The 16,666-nt window shown below is 50.9% G+C and overlaps 1 pseudogene across 1 annotated transcript; it reads right to left on the bottom strand.

The window, feature by feature from the left end:
• Nucleotides 1-3,845: 3,845 nt before the first annotated feature.
• Nucleotides 3,846-16,010, bottom strand: LOC148163233 (cell adhesion molecule CEACAM6-like; annotated as a pseudogene). The gene is made up of 11 exons (XR_015769068.1): nucleotides 15,850-16,010; nucleotides 14,606-14,965; nucleotides 10,812-11,090; nucleotides 10,164-10,418; nucleotides 10,089-10,090; nucleotides 7,416-7,690; nucleotides 6,322-6,441; nucleotides 5,292-5,344; nucleotides 4,936-4,967; nucleotides 4,467-4,508; nucleotides 3,846-4,199 (listed from the first exon to the last, which is right to left on the bottom strand). The product of XR_015769068.1 is annotated as a cell adhesion molecule CEACAM6-like (transcript).
• Nucleotides 16,011-16,666: the final 656 nt, after the last annotated feature.

Raw genomic sequence — 16,666 nt, 5'->3', positions numbered from 1 at the left:
TGAGAGACAGAGAGCACGAGAGGGAAGAGGGTCAGAGGGAGAAGCAGACTCCCTGCCGAGCAGGGAGCCTGATGCGGGACTCGATCCCGGGACTCCAGGATCATGACCTGAGCCGAAGGCAGTCGCTTAACCAACTGAGCCCCCCAGGCACCCTTATTTTTTAAATTTTAAACTTTTTTTTTTGAGAGAGAGAGAGAGAGAGAGAGAGAGCGAGCGGGGGAGGGGCAAGGGAGAGGATCTCCAGCAGACTCCCCACTGAGTACAGAGCCCTACATGGCACTTGATCCCACGACCTTCAGATCGGGACCCAACCTCCTCAGCCACCCAGGCACCCCAACTAACTGGAATTTAAAGAAAAACCTAAAAAAAATGCCCACTGATCAATTTTTATGTCATGAAAATGGTTATATTGGCATAAGGTCTAGACAAGTAGTTAGGATGTCCCTCTTAATATGATGCAATAGAAAACCCAGGAAGCATTCTTGCCAAAAAAATATCACCCGAATCTCTGCAAGCTTTGAGATTCATTTTCCAATTTATAGGAAATACGGGGTTTAGAGAAGCAAGTGAAATGACACCATAAGGAAACAAAGTCAGAATGTGGGCATTCTACAAGTCAAAACGTCTGGTCTGGTCTTTTCAAAGGGTGTATATCATGAAACAAGTTGAGGGGGTAGGACTGATACAGAACGAAGTGCTGTGCTTACTGAGTTTTCAAAAATTGAACACACCCATGTACCTAGCAGCTAGGTCGGGAAACAGAACATTGCTGGCACCCTAGAAATTCTTACCCTCTTCCATTTATAAATTTTTTTTAAAAAGTTAATTAATGTATTTGAGGAGGAGGAGGGGCAGGGGAAGAGGGAGAGAAATCCTCACGCCGACCGCTCACTGAGCACGGAGGCTGACGCAGGGATCAGTACCACGACCCTGAGATCATGACCTGAGCCAAAATCAAGAGCCAGCCACTTAAACGACCAAGCCACACAGATGCCCCCCTCCCCCATTATAAGTTTCTAATATTGAACCTTTGCTTTCCTGGGACAATTGGAATTTAGTCACGGTGTACTGTCTTATTGTATATACTGTTGGAATTGGTTTGAGAATGTCGTGATTAACATTTTTGGCTCTCTGTTCATGAGTATGATTGGCCTGATATTTTCCTCTTTTTGTACTTTTGTTGTTGTTCCTATTTCAGTTCAAAGGTTATACGAACCCCAGAGTCAGTTGGGGACATAGTCTCTCACTGTTCTATGGATGAATTTGTATAATTTTGAGACGATTTGTGTTGAAAGTTCTGTGGAACTCACTGATAAAACTACAGAGCTGGAAATTTTTTTCTCTTTCCTTGAAGTCTTTTCATATGGGAAATTTTAAATGTATACAAAAGACAGTTTGTATACAAACATGTTATAATAGAGAGAATGGTACTGTGAACCCCCAGGTACTCATCTCCAGCTCCAAAGTATCAGCTCGTGATGAGCTTTGTTGTTTGTTTCCCTTCTACTCCTCCACCGACCGGATTCAATATTAGAAATCATATACTTCTTTATTAAGATTTTATTTATTTATTTGAGAGAGAATGAGAGATAGAAAGCACGAGAGGGAAGAGGGTCAGAGGGAGAAGCAGACTCCCCACTAAGCAGGGAGCCCGATGTGAGACTCGATCTCGGGACTCCAGGATCATGACCCGAGCCGAAGGCAGTCACCTAACCAACTGAGCCATATACTATTGTTTCTAAACACTTTTGTGTGTACTTCTAAAACATAAGGCCTCACCCCGAATAAAAAAAAAGTCAAACTTAGAGAAACGTTACAAGACGATTAGAGGGAACTCCCATATACTTTCATGCTTATTTACCAAAGTCACATTTGTATTCTGTCTGCATCGATGTAACTATATGCATGTGCATGCACACAAATCTTTTTCATTATATTTATATATATATATGATTTTTTGATGAATCACTTAGAAGTTATAAGTATCCTAATACTTCACCCTAACTCCTTCAGCCCGTATCTCACCAGAACCGAGATTTTCTCCTATATATCCACAGTAGGATGATCAAGCTCCCCCAATTTGATATTCATACAACAATATAATCTAATATGAACTCTATATTTGCTTCCTATTACTGCTGTAACAAATTACCACAAAGACGGTGCCTTAAAAGCAACAGAAATTTATTTTACAGTTCTGGAGGTCAGAAGTCCAACACAGGTTTCACTGGGCTAAAATAAAGATATTGGCGGGGCCACTTTCCTTTCTGGAGGTTCTGGGGGAGGATCAATTTTCTTGCCTTTTCCAGTTTCTGGAGTCTGCCCATACTCCTTGACTTGCGGTCTCTTAGCACTCAGCAGGGATTCGGCTAGAGGATTCTCTCCCTCCCTCTCCCTCTGCTCCTCCCTCTGCTCATGAGCACACTCTGTTTCTCAAATAAATAAATAAATCTTAAAAAAAAAAAAGAAAGGATCTAACATTGGTGCCACTGGATACCAGAAGTAGGAAAAAAATATGGACTGAAAAGTGTCTGAAGAAATAATGGTCCAAGAAGATGAGTGAACCCCGAACACGATAGGCAGTCACACTTAGGCACATGGCAAACTTGGGAAAACTAAAGAGGAAAAAAAATCTTTAAAAAGAGCCAGGAGGGGCACCTGGGTGGCTCAGTTGTTAAGCATCTGCCTTCGGCTCAGGTCAGGATCCCGGGGTCCTGGGATAGGGCCCTCCGTTGGGCTCCCTGCTCAGCAGGGAGGCTGCTTCTCCCTCTGCCTTTCCCCCTGGCTTGTGCTCTCTCTCTCTCTCACTCTGTCTCTCTGAAGTAAATAAATAAAATCTTTAAAAATAAATAAATAAAAAGAGCCAGAGAAACAACCCATTGCTTATTAAGGAACAATGATTTAAGCAAGTGATGGTAGGTTTTGTATCTGACAGCATGGAGGCCAGAAGGAAGTGGCAGGTTTTTCAAATCGACTAGAAATCCTGTATCTGGCAAGATGATCCTCAGGAGGATCATTAGGGGCAACAAGGAAATTTTCTGATGAGGAAGAATGTGAAAATTTGTTGCCAGCTGACCTACTCTTAAAGAATAGCCAAGGGAAAAGATGCCCAGTTCATCCTTCTCTGTGGCTGGTTTGATGCCCACAGCTACTCCTTCCTGGCTCATCCTCATGTGCTCGTCAGAGGCCCCATGTTCTGTGCTCCCGACACCCAAACCACATTTATAAACACTGGGAGTGTCTATAGCTTGGGTCCCTGAGCGATGTGAGGACCGCTGAGTTCCCTCATGGTTTGGCCACAGCTCTGGCGTTCTAGTTAGCGTGGTTCCAACATGTCCACACCACTCACCCCTTCCTCTATCCTGGGGGATTGGAGATGGGGGCTTGGTCAACTCAGAGGTAACATTTCCCTCTGTGACCCAGGAGAGAAGAGACCCAGAGCTTCAGGGGAATTTCTTTTCTTTTTCTTTTTTTACATTTATCATGATTATTTTTTAAGTAAACTCTGTGCCACACATGGGGCTCAAATTCATGACCCCAAGATCAAGAGTTGCATGCTTGGGGTGTCTGGGTGGCTCAGTTGGTTAAGCGTCTGACTTCGGCTCAGGACATGGTCCTGGGGTCCTTGGATGGAGCCCGACGTCCAGCTCCCTGCTCAGTGGGGAGTCTGCTTTTCCCTCTCCCTTTGCCTCTCTCCCCTGCTCGCGATCTCTCTCCCTCTCCCTCCAATAAATGAATAAAACGTTAAAAAAAAATTCAGTAGCATGCTCTATTCACTGAACCAGCTAGGTGACCCTGGGGGAATTTCTGCTAAGAGAAATGACCATTCAGAAAAAAAAGCCAAGGAGGGGAAGAGTCCTTTTTATTCAGATCCTCTCAGATCATCCCCAGTGGGTCAGGGGTCAGGACACTATTCCTGGGAACCCCCACTTCCTGGGAAATGGGGGCCTTTGTTCTGGGTTCAGGGCAGCCTGTAGGGGTCTCCAGAAATCAGTTGGGACCCGACCCTGGGTCCATGTCCCTCAATATCTTCAGAGCTGAGAGCCGGTTCTCCGGCTCAGGCTGCAGCTCCTGACTCCACCTAGAGTCTGGGGTCTCAGGAGGGCCCTGGAAGGAGCAGTTCCCAGGGGAAACTAAGAAGCCATTTCTGCTTTGTGGTCGATCTGGCAGTAAATGTTTGTGTCGGGGTGTCGTAATTCCTGTAAAAGAAGAAGAGGCCTCTGAGCCCCTGTCACCTTCCTGGAACATATCTGGGTGACTTTCAAGTTCGAGGACCACTTGGGCTGCTCTCTGGGAGCCTGGCTGTGTGGCAAGTGTCTGCCCCCGGCCCCTCCTTCCTCCCACAATGCCCTGTCCCTCTTGCTCTCTTGTTTCCTGAACCTGAAAACACAGCCAGGGGCAGTTAGGGCGCAGATCCTCGGCCCCCTTGGGCTTCGGGGACCAGAGCAGTCATTGCCCACACTCACCTGGTAGATAGGAACGGCTGTGGTGGGGCTGGGCAGGGAGTCCTAAATAGGAGAGAATGAGTGTTGGTAGTCAGAGGAGGATCATTTCTCTATGGGAGTGACTGGTTCTGCCTCTAGAAATGCCTTCTCCAAGCCTGCTGACCCATTCCCCAGGCCCGAGCACTGCCCACTGCACCCATTTCTGTTAGCCCAGGACCCCTGGCTGGTGCTCCCAGAGCCCACCCTGCCCCTATCTGGACTCCAGCGTTCTCCTTTGGCCAGCTCAGGGGAGCAGGGAGAACTCAGGACACGCTGGGGGGTGGTCCTGCCCCTGAAGAGGGTCCACTCCTGGCCAGAACAGGGCTTGCCTTGTCCTGGCTACTCTGAGGGAAGCAGGGTCTGCTCTGTGCTGCTGAACTGGCTGGTTGCCCGCCTTGAGCCTGCACAGCCGGGACCCCAGTGGAATGAGTGGTGCAGGGGCCGGGCTTACCGGGGATGCAGAGCTGCTGGCTGAACCATGGCCTGGGGACAGAGACAGGAGTTAGCACCAGGGCTGTGAAGACGCTTGGGGCCACCCTCCAGGAGGGGACAGGTCCTCAGCTCTCAGAGAACAGGGAAGCAGGAGCACCTCCCAGGGACAGACCCACTGGCCATGTTAGGGCCCAATGGGGGTAAGGTGCTGACCTATGATGTGGATTCTACAAGTCAGGGAGTATGGCCAGCTGAGGTCCCCTGTGCAGGAGACCCAGACAAAGGGTCAGAGGCCCTGCGGAGTGACTGCTAGGACGGACAATGTGGGCAGGACTCCGGGACTCCGAGTCCCACCCGCGCTGATGATGTACTCACGGGGGGTGGATGCTGGGCGCCAGAGCTCTCTGAGATCACGGCAGCCACTGGCCCTAGGAGAGATCAGGCTTCCATGTGAGGGGTGCAGGGAGAGGTCACAGCTTTGGTGTCAGAGGAGGGCACGAGGAGGATCCTCATTCCAGGCAGGGGTTACAGACCCCCTCTCTCCACCAGTGCTGTTTAGGAGAGGGAGGGCCCAGGAGAGGGGATTAGGAAAGGTCTTGGGAGCACTTCTGTCCTGGGCTCACAGGGGAAGCCCCACAGGCTGATGGGCTTCTAGGAGAAAGTGTCCTGAAAAGGGATCAAGGACCCAGGAAAGGAATCAGACATGCGGGTTTGTCTGAGTGGAAGGGTCAAGCCTGCAGCCATGTGTGCAGGACAGTTGGGGAGCCCCGGGTAAGCTGGATCCCTGAATGTGGTGCCCCTGCTGTGGCCAGACCCTCGCCCCCTCAGGCCAGAGGATGCTGAAATGTGTCGGCAGCCCGTCCTCCATCTCCATCTGCCTGGACAAGAGGCATAAAGGACATCCCAGGACCTCCACCTGGCCGAACCCAGGTGTTCTGCTCTCACACAACAGGGACTGCGGTTCATGCATCTGCCATTTGGGGGATGACCCCACCTGGCCTGTCAGGATCTTCCAGTCTCCTTTGCGTGACCCCGACCAGGACCGGCCTCAGGTCCTGAGGCTGCAACCGCCCCTCACAGGGCGTGTGGACTTAAATAACCCACGGGAGGTGCTCTTTACTGAGTATTTAGTCCTATGAGCACAGATATAGGTTTGTCAATTGAATGCAGACAACCCTGAGGGGCTGTTCCCTAGTTGTCCCTAATGTAAAACCGAGGAAGCTGGGAAAGAAGCACCCTGGACAGCAGCTGGTGAGGAAGAAGTCAGAGGGTATGGGAGGGAAAATCCAGGGGGCAGTTGGGTGGCCTGGAAGTTGCAGCCCAGAATCCTAGGTCAGGGTGCGGTCCCCTCCTGGCCAGGGCTCAGCTGGGGGACAGGATCAGCTTGTGGGAAATGCCATCGTACCTTCCAGTCCTGTGTGGAGCAGGAGACACCCCAGGGCAGGCGACAGTGCCAGTCCGACCAGGACCCCGACTGCAATGCCAATGATGGACCCCACAGGGAGACCTGTGGTGCTTCTTCCATCTGAAATAAGGAGAAAACGGGAGGGGAATGAGTCCCAAGTCAAATCTGGGGAAGCCAAGAGGGGCCGTGAGGGAAGGGCCTGGTTAGGGAGGGAGGAAAGGCCACTGAGCTCTGGGTGATGTGTGTGTTGTCACCACGGTGACCCCACCCCCTTGACCGCTGCATCATTTCTGTTCCTCACGGTGAAACCCTGGACATGCTTTATTCTTCACATTGTCCCCCCACACCGGGGCCAGTGCCAGTGTGCTGTTCATTTTCCTCTCACATTATGCCTCTTCTCCTGGGTCTTCCTTTCCATTTCTATCACTGTTCTTAGAGGGAGGCCCTTACCTGTTCACTCAACACTTTAAAGAGAATAACATTAGCTGACTGCCTTGGAGGTCGGTCCTGTGCCGGGCACGTGGGAAATACTTTACGTTTATCTCATCTGCCGCTTCCCTGTCCATGAGGGGGCCAGGTGTCATCCCCACTGTCCAAAATGAGCATCTCACTATGGAAAGGGCTTCAGTAAATCACTGAAGGTCACCGAGCTGGAACGTAATCAGACAACATTTAATCCCAAATCCTCAAGACATAGCTAGTAACAAAAGCATTAATATCAAAAGGACAATAGCTGCTAATTTGGATTGAGCCTGAATCTGTGATGAAATCCTGAGGTATGATGGTGTCTCAGGATTTCATCTCATGAGCTCATATTAACAACCCTCACAACAGCCCTAAGATCCAGCTGTTCTTTCCAGTTTTACAGATGAGGAGACTGAGGCTTAGGAGGTTCAGCATTTTGCCTGAGTTCCAATAGCTGGTACATATCAGAACCAAGGTGCTAACAAGATTAGTCTAATTCCAGGGATTTTATCCACATTGCCCTAGAGGCTCTGAAGGTGGCTCCTACCTCCTCCAGGCCTGCATCCATTTCACACCCCCTGCCAGTAGAATATATAAGGATGAAGAGGGAGAGGTCGCGAGTCACTCACAGCTCAGATCCAGCCTGATGGGGTCACTTTTGCCAGAACTGACTGGGTTGGAGACCTCACACTGAAAATTCCCAGCATTCTCTCCTGACAGGGCATATGGTGAGGGTGCTGTTGTCCTGGGACAGCTTCATTGTCTCCATGAGCTTTAGACTCTGGCCATTGAGAAACCACTGGATGGAGACCCCAGTGTTATTTGTGGAGCAGGTCAGGACCACGGAGTCCTTATGTTCTGTGACTGCGGTGTTGCTGGCAGGGACAGAGGGCTGGGCCACGGGCTCAGTGGACAAACACAGGAAGTGATGGAATGAGAGTGGGCCTGGGCCCTGGGGCTACGCTCCTTCCTCTACGATCTCAGCCACTCTGAAGGCCCAAGCAAGCTCTGTAAAGGTGCCTCACAGGATGGCCCTGCTGTCTGCAGAAGGTGGAGTGTCTTTGTTCAGGTGACCATCTGTAAGGAGAAGGCTGTACCTCCCCCTCTGATCCTCAAGTTCCCTTCTGGCCCTCAGTCCTGGTTCTGCTCTGCCCGGACATGTCTGTAGCATCAGCACCAGGAACCACTTCTAAGGCCACATGTCCCGCATCCTCATCATCAGGTGGAAATTTTTATTCCCATGGACTTTTGTGTGATTGTTTTCTTGACCTTTTGTGACTTTAAAAGATCATGTCTCATGCCTTATATACCTCTCCATGGATAGTGGGGGAGGAGGACTCGTAGCTCTTCTATCTTTGTGTCCAAGGCAACTTCATGTAACGTACAGAAGGCATTCACATAGTTACGATTTACTAGGGAATAAAAGCCACCTGCACAGTCTTCACAACCTTAGGAATCAAAGAGTTTTTCATGTACAGGATTTCTCACTCTGAAGAAGACTTTTACTTCCAGATCTGTGGATTGACTCTCCTGGTGAAAAAGTTCTGTCGAGTGGTGGTTACTGTGTACAGAATATTGGCACCCTTACAAATAGAAGGAAACTACTAAAACATAATAAAGGACTTAGAGGAAACACCCACAGCTAGCATCACACTCCATGGTGAAACACTGGAAGTAGAAGACAAACATGCCATTTTTAGCACCGGTATTCAACACAGTACAGAAATCCAGGCAAAAATAATTAGGAGGAAAAAACCAGAGAATGCAATGATATTGGAAAGGAATAAGTACAATTCTGTCTCTTTGCAGATGACGTGAAATTTAATGTACAAAACCCTAACGATCCCCACCCCCCCACAGAAACTGTTGAACTAATTAAGAATTCAACAAAGTTGTAGGATTCAAACACCAACATACAAAAATCACTGTGTTTAAGAAAACAATTCCACTTACAATAACATTGAAAAGAATAAAATACTTAGAAAAAAAACACAAAATCTTAGGAATTACTTAATGAGTCAGCAGACTGTATATGGAAATCTATAAAACATTGCTGAAAGAAATTACAGAGGACACAAATAAATGGAAAGACATCCCATGTTCATGGAAGATGGGACTTCATATTGGTGAGATGACAAAGCTACCCAAAGAGATCCACAGATTCCATGCAATCCCTATCAATTTTTTTAAAGATTTTATTTTAAAGTAATCTCTACATCCAACACGGTGCTCAAACCTACAACCCTGAGGTCAAGAGTCGCATGTTCCACCGGCTGAGCCAGCCAGGTGCCACCCTATCAAATTCTGAAGGAATTATTTTTCAGAAATAGGAATTTCCAAAAATTTACATGGAATCTCAGGGGCCTCCAATACTTATTTTGAAAAAGAACAAAGTTGGAGGACTCCTACTTCCTGACTGAAAAGCTACATTAACCAATAATAATGGGGATCTGGTGGGGATCTGGTATAAAGACAGACAAAGAGACCAATGAAATAGGATAGGCACCCCGGAAACAAACACTGGCATATGGGGTTGAATGATTTTCAAGAAGGTTGTCATGACCATTCAATGGAGAAAAAAATCTATTCAACAAATGGTGTTGGGAACACTGGATATCCATGCGAATGAATGAAGTCGGACCTGACCTTCCACCACGTAGACCTTTGTACACCATGTACAAATGTTAATGCAAAATAGACCAAACATCTAAACATAAGAGTCAAAACTATAAAAGCCTTAGAAGAAAATGTAATGCAAAAACTTACTGAAACTGGATTTCCCAGTGATTTCTTAGATATGACACCCAAAGCAGAGACAACAAAAGAAAAAATACATGAATTGGATTGCATCAAAATAGAAAACTGCGTGGAGACAGATGGGAGCGCCATTGTGTTGAGTAGAGCATGACATATAGAGCTCTCCAATCACTTGTGCTACACCTGAACTACTGTCACGAGGTGTGTCAGCTAAAGTTCACTAACAACAACAACAAAAAAGAGTGAGGGCAACCCATGGATTGGAAGGAAACATTTGCCAATCCTATCCGGTAAGAGATTAATATCCAGAATATATAAAGCACTCCTGCAATTCAACAACAAAAAGCAACTTGAACCTGAGGACCCTTTTTCTTCCCTATTTGCAAAGCCCCATTTAATGCATGGGGCTTTCTGGAGCTGAGAACCCCCCTCCCCACATTCCAGCTGGACCCCAGGTCTGCCATGAGAACTAAGGGTAGAAACCTCTGCAGACATCTAATGGGAGAGTTCAGGGACAGATTTGGGAGCAAATGGGAAATGACTACTTCTAGGCTCTTTGCTGAAAGCCAGACAGACCTTCACCACGGTGATCCACGCAGATGCTCCAGGGATCCACTTACCAGAGATTGTGATAGTCTTGACTGTGGTCTTATTGAGGCGAGTGCCAGAGTTATAGGCGAGGCAGGCATAGGATCCACTATCATTCGCTGTGATGTTGGGGATAAAGAGCTCCTGTGTGGATGACTGGGGCCTCCCATTGATAAACCAAGAATACTGTGCGGGCGGGTTAGAGGCTGCGTGGCAGGAGAGACTGAGCTTGGCCCCTAGATGGTAATAGGAGTCTGAGGGGGAAATGGTGGGGGCGTCCGGGCCATCTGGAGCAAACAGAATAAAGCCACAGGTGATGCAATCAAAGGGAAACCGAAGCTCCCGGTCTGTATTAGGGCCACAGTGTCCCTCTGAGCTGGGTCCCAACCTCCTTTTAAAAAGTCCCAACCAGAAGCCCCATGTTCACTGAGCCTGGGTCTGAGACATTCACTTGTGTCTCCTCACAGGCTACTGACCCTCTCAGGGAGGAACAGCCCATCTCCTCCTAGTCTTGGCTTAGGCTGAGTCTGCCCAGGTTTGCCTGGGACAAGAAGCCATGTCCAGCCTGGGGGTCCAGCTGAGAGTCATGGACTCGGACCCCAGAAGTATGGATGGGCCTGGCCCCCGGCATGTGGATTTGGGCTGACAGCCCGGGCCAGGTAGGAAGGGAAGTTACTCACAGAGAACATTCAGGGTGAATGGGTCACTACGACCGACACTCACTGGGTTCCGAGTTTCACACTCATAGGGTCCTGTGTCATTCCTTGTGACACGGCGTATAGTGAGAGTCCTGTTGTCCAGGGACAGCTCCAGCTTGGCGCTGGCCGGGAGGCTCCCATTGTTTACTAACCACAGGTAGCCTGTGCTCTGAGTTTGAGGTCCACACGTTAATACAACAGAATTCACATTCTCCACGGGGTCGGAGTTGTTGCTTGTGATGCTGGGTTTGGGTAACTCCGCTGTGCAGACAACAGAGAGAACATTGCCCTGGGTGGTACCTGAGTCCTTCAAAGAATAAGGGAGGTCTGTGTAGCTCAAGACAAATGCAAGAGGATCTGAGCGCTCAGAGAACACAGGCCACCTGCTCTCCATGTGAGAGCAAGCACAGGCCTTCTCAGGTCAAAGAAGCGTCAGGGTTTGGTTGTAGAAGACACAGGACAGGGAGCCAGAGACCACCCTGGGCCTTGGCTGGTTCTTCCCTGACCAACTGACTGTCTGACCAACCTCAGAGGCCTGACCTGGAAAGTGCAGGTGCTGAGGCCCTTTCTACGGCACAGACCTACACCAGTCACCCTACAGGTGTTCTCCCCTAGGCCTTGCTTTCCACGGTTGTCCTGGAGATGGGTAATGATGGGCCTTCCCAGAGCTCATAAGCCTGGAGAACACTGGACAGCATGGCCTGGAAGCGGGTATTTGAGCAGAAGTAATACCAGGGGACACCGGGGCCAAGCCTGGAGGTCAGTCCAGCACTCAGGCTGCGGGGCCACGAAGTAGGTCAGTTCTGCCCAGGTGTTCCATGGTGACTGACCTGAGACAGTGGTGGAGCAGAGTCAAGACTAGAAATGCTCCAGAAAAGAGTGAGGGGGACAGGCAGGGCCTGGCTGGCTGTGGCAGAGAACTATGTGCTCTGCGCTCGGTCTTTAAAGTCTGTTTTCCCACTGCAGAGGCCAGTGAGGACCATGCTGGTCTCTCCTGAAATACAAGTGGGTGTTTGCAAATGCAGAAGGGGTGACCGGTGGTAGGTGGGGGAGTGGGGGGGAAGGGCATCTGGCCTTCATGGACCATTGTAAACACAGTTATGAGATAGAAATTTGAGCAATTAAATGGTTTCGATATGTGAAAATCAATATTAATACCTGAAAAATCTAAGACCAGTTTCTAGAGCTCCCTAGGGAGCACTATATGTTGCAGACCAAATTCTGCAGTCCAACCACGACACATTATGAATGAAGGAAGATGTTACAGTGGGTTTGAAATCAGTGACTCCCTGGGTAGAGAACGACATGTGAGTCCTATTAAGAAATAGTATTGATCGGGGAAAGTCTGAGGTGCCCCTGTTATATAAAGGGAGGAATGATACCAAATTAGTAGAAATGATATGTGTTATGTCAGTAAATTTAGGAAAGAAAGTCCCTGCCACCAATTTCTATAGTCAAAATGGAAAGAAACCCAATGCTTGTATGAGGCTTTCTTTTGACCTCAGGAAACACAAGTTTGATCCAATTTACCCAAACTGGGCAGCATCTAAGTGAAAGGACAGGGACTGGTGGATCGCACCGTGTGAGAGGATCCCACCCTATGGTGAAGGTGTCCTCAGGAGCACCCACGTGCGTGTGAAACAGGCAGTGAAGCAGTGGGAAGGTGCAGGGTCTGGCCAGCCCCCCGGGGGAGGGTCTGGGGAACCCCTGGGAAGAACGAGAGCCTCACCAGGACGAGCACGTGAGTCAGGAGTAACAGGCATGAGATGAGCCCATGAGCTCCTGGGGACTGCAGACCTGCCCTCCTGCCTTTGACTCCCTGCTGGAGTCATGTAGAGAGGAGATCAAGGGGTCCCAAGTCCTTGTCATGGGGTGTGTTCCACTCGTTGGCGTCACGGAGGGAAAGAGTCCTGGATGAGGGCCCAGTGACAGCTCGCTCTCCTGGTGACCTGGGGGAACTGGCTCCTGACGGAGCCCGGCAGAGGATGCCGCTCGGATTTCTGTGTCCTCTACTGCTGCCTGGGAGGGCGGGCCGGGCCACAGGTGTTAGCAGGAGAATGCAGGGAAGGCTTAAGGGTTAGTAAAGGCGGCTGTGCAGAGCAGGGGTAGTCCCAGCTGGAAAGGAGCAGGAGGAGGAAGATGAGGGACAAGGTCGGAGCAGAGAGCCAGAAATGTCCCAGGCTGTGAGCAGTGAGGGTCACAAGGGACTTCATAGACTCCGGGCACTAAGAGCCCACAGCCGCCCCAGGGGCGGGATCCTCCCATGGCTGAGCAACACCACAGTCCTCGTGAGACTCTCGGGCAGTGGCCTGAGGGGTGGTGGTCAGAGGGACACAACATGGGTCTCAGCCCCTGGAGGGACAGGGAACAGGTGTGGCCAGAACCTCCTAGAATTGTGCATCCAGGGTCCAGACTCTGAAGAGACTGGGAATCATTCATTCCTTCCTTCCCTCCTTCATGAAAGAGCAATTGAGTTGTTGGGCCCTGTGCCGGTTAGGGGTATGCAGTCGGGAGGAGAGGGCAGAGTCCTTTCCCTTACACTCCAGTGGGATGCCATCAGCACATCAGGAAACGATAAGTGATTCCAAGTCCGATGCAGGAGCTGTGGATTGGCCACCTGAGGGGGGGCCTGGGCATTCCCCAACTGACTCTGGTCATTGATTAATTTAGTTCTTGAGTAAAAACATTAATTTTCCATTTGCACTCACTTCCCAGCCCAGAAAATCTACCTTGAGCTATGTATTCCTAAGAAGAGAGGTGTGATCCACCAGCTGGTCCCAGGGTCCACAATGCCTGATAAGGCCCCCGACAGGCCTGTACCTTCAGACAGACCTTGTAGGATTGTGATCTGCCTGGGTGACCCTGATTCAATGTCTGCATCGCCCTGTGCCTCCGTTTCGCCTCAATAAAATCAAGTAAATGGTCTCAGGCTTGCCGTGTTGTCTGTAATTAACCTTAAATCCTTCACCATTACCTGACCTAAGGCTTGGTATAGAGGAGCTGCCCAAATAAACACGTTACTTGCCTCCATGAGAGACGGCTCCCTCGGCCTGATCCCTGGTGTGGGAGTTGCTGCCAGGAGCATCTTCTCTCCTCTGTTCCTCCCTGGGGGCGCTGACCTTCTTCTGGGGTCTCCTATCCCGCAGGGCCATCAGACTGTGGCCCAGAGACCTTCCTATCTCTGTTCTCCACCCCAAGGCTCATGTGAAAGATCAGGCTCTGCCCCTCCCCAGATGTGGCTCTTGGTGCCAAGCCCTGGCCGGTGACCAGCTCAGGAACCTCAGGACTCAGGGAGCCAGGGAATTGTTGCTCCCAGTCCCCCCTGACAGGAAGCCAAAACCCACGTCTGGAATGGACTCGTCAGGGTCACTGGAGTCAGGAGCCCTGAGACAGGGGTCTGGGCAGGGGCTTTCTGGGCTGAGCTCTGGTGGGGATCCCAGGGGCCCATTAGGCCTGACCCTGACTGAGCCCTGCAGGGTCTTTCTCAGGGTCATATGTAGGAGCCCAGCGTTTTGGACTGAATCTCTCTCCCTCTGCTGAGTTAATCCCATCAGAGTGGTCCTTCTGTTTGCTGCAAATGTGCTGTGGCTGGAATCCAGGAAGGGAATTCAGAGCTTAGGAAGTTTGTCTCCACTGTGTGTGTCCCACACTAAATGTTCCAACCCGATACAGGACATAAGGCAGAGGGGATGGAGGTGCAATCCAGCCCTGTGATCCTGTTGTGTGAAGTAGAACTCACCCCACCCAACACCAGAGGTGAGAGAGGAATTACTCACGGAATACGCGCAGCTGTCCTCTTCCTTGAACAGCCTGAAAATTTTTCTTTATGATTTGTACGGTGTAGTATCCTGTGTCGTTCAGGGTGATGTTCTGGAACAGCAGGGATCCGTTGGGGTATATTGTCTCTCTGCCGCTGTGTGCAGGCCCTGCGGTACTATTTTGTGTGGTTACTGCATATGATACAATTTGATGGCTGGGCCCTGCAGTTTCCCCTCGGAACCAGCCATAGCCTATAAGATCCCCAGGCCGATTGTGGACAGTCAGAAGAACGTTCTTCCCTTCAGCAACATCGGGCGGCACCGATTCCACAGTGACTTGGGCAGTGGTGGGCGGGTTCCAGAAGGTGAAGAGTGAGACTAGGAGGGAAGGGAGGAGACAGATCAGTGTTTGGACCTATGTGTTGGAGGGAGAGCTGGGGCCCTGGAGACAGAGCAGGTCCTAATCCCCCAGCTTCGCGGTGTGTGTCTTAGCGTGTGTGTGTGTGTCTTAGTGTGTGTGTGTGTGTGTCTTAGTGTGTGTGTGTGTGTGTCTCCTGCTGGTCAAGGTCAGCGGCATGACCACACTACTTCAGCGCCTCTGAACTTAATTTCCTCCGTTTTGAGCACTCTTCCTCACATGTAAGTCGCTCACTGCCTCCCTGCCCTCGGATACCTGCTCCCACTCAGGGGGTCCTGGGGAGAGGCCTGCTCTGTAAAGACCCTGTGTCTTTAGACACAGGAGAGACCTGCCCTGAGTGCCTCCTCTACAGACCCTCTGTCTTCATGATCTGACCTTCCCTGCTCTGTTCCCTTCCTGGTGCCTGTCAGTACCTGACATCACGTTCTAGATGTCTCTGCGTGTCTGTCTTCCTCCCCATAGAAGTGAGCTCAGGGAGGGCAGGGACTCCTCTGATCTGTGCTGTACCCCAGAGGTGGGGCAGGCTGCAAATACCCGGGGATGATTGAATGTGGCCCCAGGGCTCTCCAAGTCTGGCGTTTGTCTGTTAAGATCTCAGGTTGGTGGGAAGGGGCAGCGATTAGGTTGTTGTTATCAGTTTCAGAATTCAGTCCTCAGTGATGAGTAACTTGGGAAACGGCCCTTGGCTCCCCACTTCCAGATCATGAGATTTTCCCGTTGCTGAGCCGGCTCCCCGGTCCTGCCCTGCTCCCCTGTCTCCTCTCAGAGCCCTGTCCTCCCCGGGAGACCCCAGCCAGCCTCTCTCCCATCCTCCCGCCCCCTCGCAGGGGATCATCCCTCTCACCTGCCAGCAGGAGCTCCTGCCAGGGGACGCATCCTCCTCGGGGAGGGGCCGAGGGGGGCTCCATGGTGCCTGCTGCCCGGCCCGTCCCTCCCTCTGGGGAAGAGCTTCTGCTCCAGAAACGCTCAGGAGCACTGCCGTCCTGTCCGGTCTGAGGCTAGCGGCCTCTGGGGGCAGGAGCGCTGGGCGGGGTCACGTGTGCCGGGGGCGGGGTCTCTCCAGGGCCCCTCCCTCCTGACTCCCTTGTCCCCTTCTTCCCCTTTCATTTCTGTCTACATTGCACTTCCCTGGGAACTGCTGAGGCCTCTCCGTTCCAGCGGTGATTTCCCAGCATATGCGAGAGCGCGCACACGCCCTTGTTTGGACAAATACAAGCCTGTGGTGTTCGGTTCCGGTGACCCCCACAGCTCGGGGTCAAGGTGCAGGGTCAGCGTCCCCACAGCCCTCTCTCCCTCCCTGTGTGGCTTTCCCTTCAGAGCAGGAGTCTGGGGGCTGCTTCAGGAACTCTCGTCACAGGGATGTCACCCCCACTGTGCACTGGAATCACCTGTGGAGCTTTATCAAGACTGGATGCCCAGGGGACACCCAGAAATGCTGCGTCAGCAGATGCCCAGCCAGGCTGAGAGCCCATGATGTGGGGGTGGGGCCGCCTCTCCCTCTCCTGAGCCCACGGAGGGTCTGCAGATGCTGTGAAAATGCAGATTCTGACTCAGCAGGTGTGGTGTGGACCCCAGAGTCTGCCTCTAACAAGCTCCCAGGTGATGCTGATCGTCCTGGCCCCGGAGAGCACACTCTGAATAGCAAAGCTGAGGGGGACCCG

Source organism: Eumetopias jubatus, unplaced genomic scaffold (assembly GCF_037043125.1).
Source record: "Eumetopias jubatus isolate StellerSeaLion01/CBP00866 unplaced genomic scaffold, mEumJub1_p1.0 scaffold_10, whole genome shotgun sequence".
NCBI lineage: Eukaryota > Metazoa > Chordata > Mammalia > Carnivora > Otariidae > Eumetopias > Eumetopias jubatus.
The sequence above is the reverse complement of the archived record's forward strand: the minus strand, read 5'-3'. Positions and strand labels throughout refer to the sequence as shown.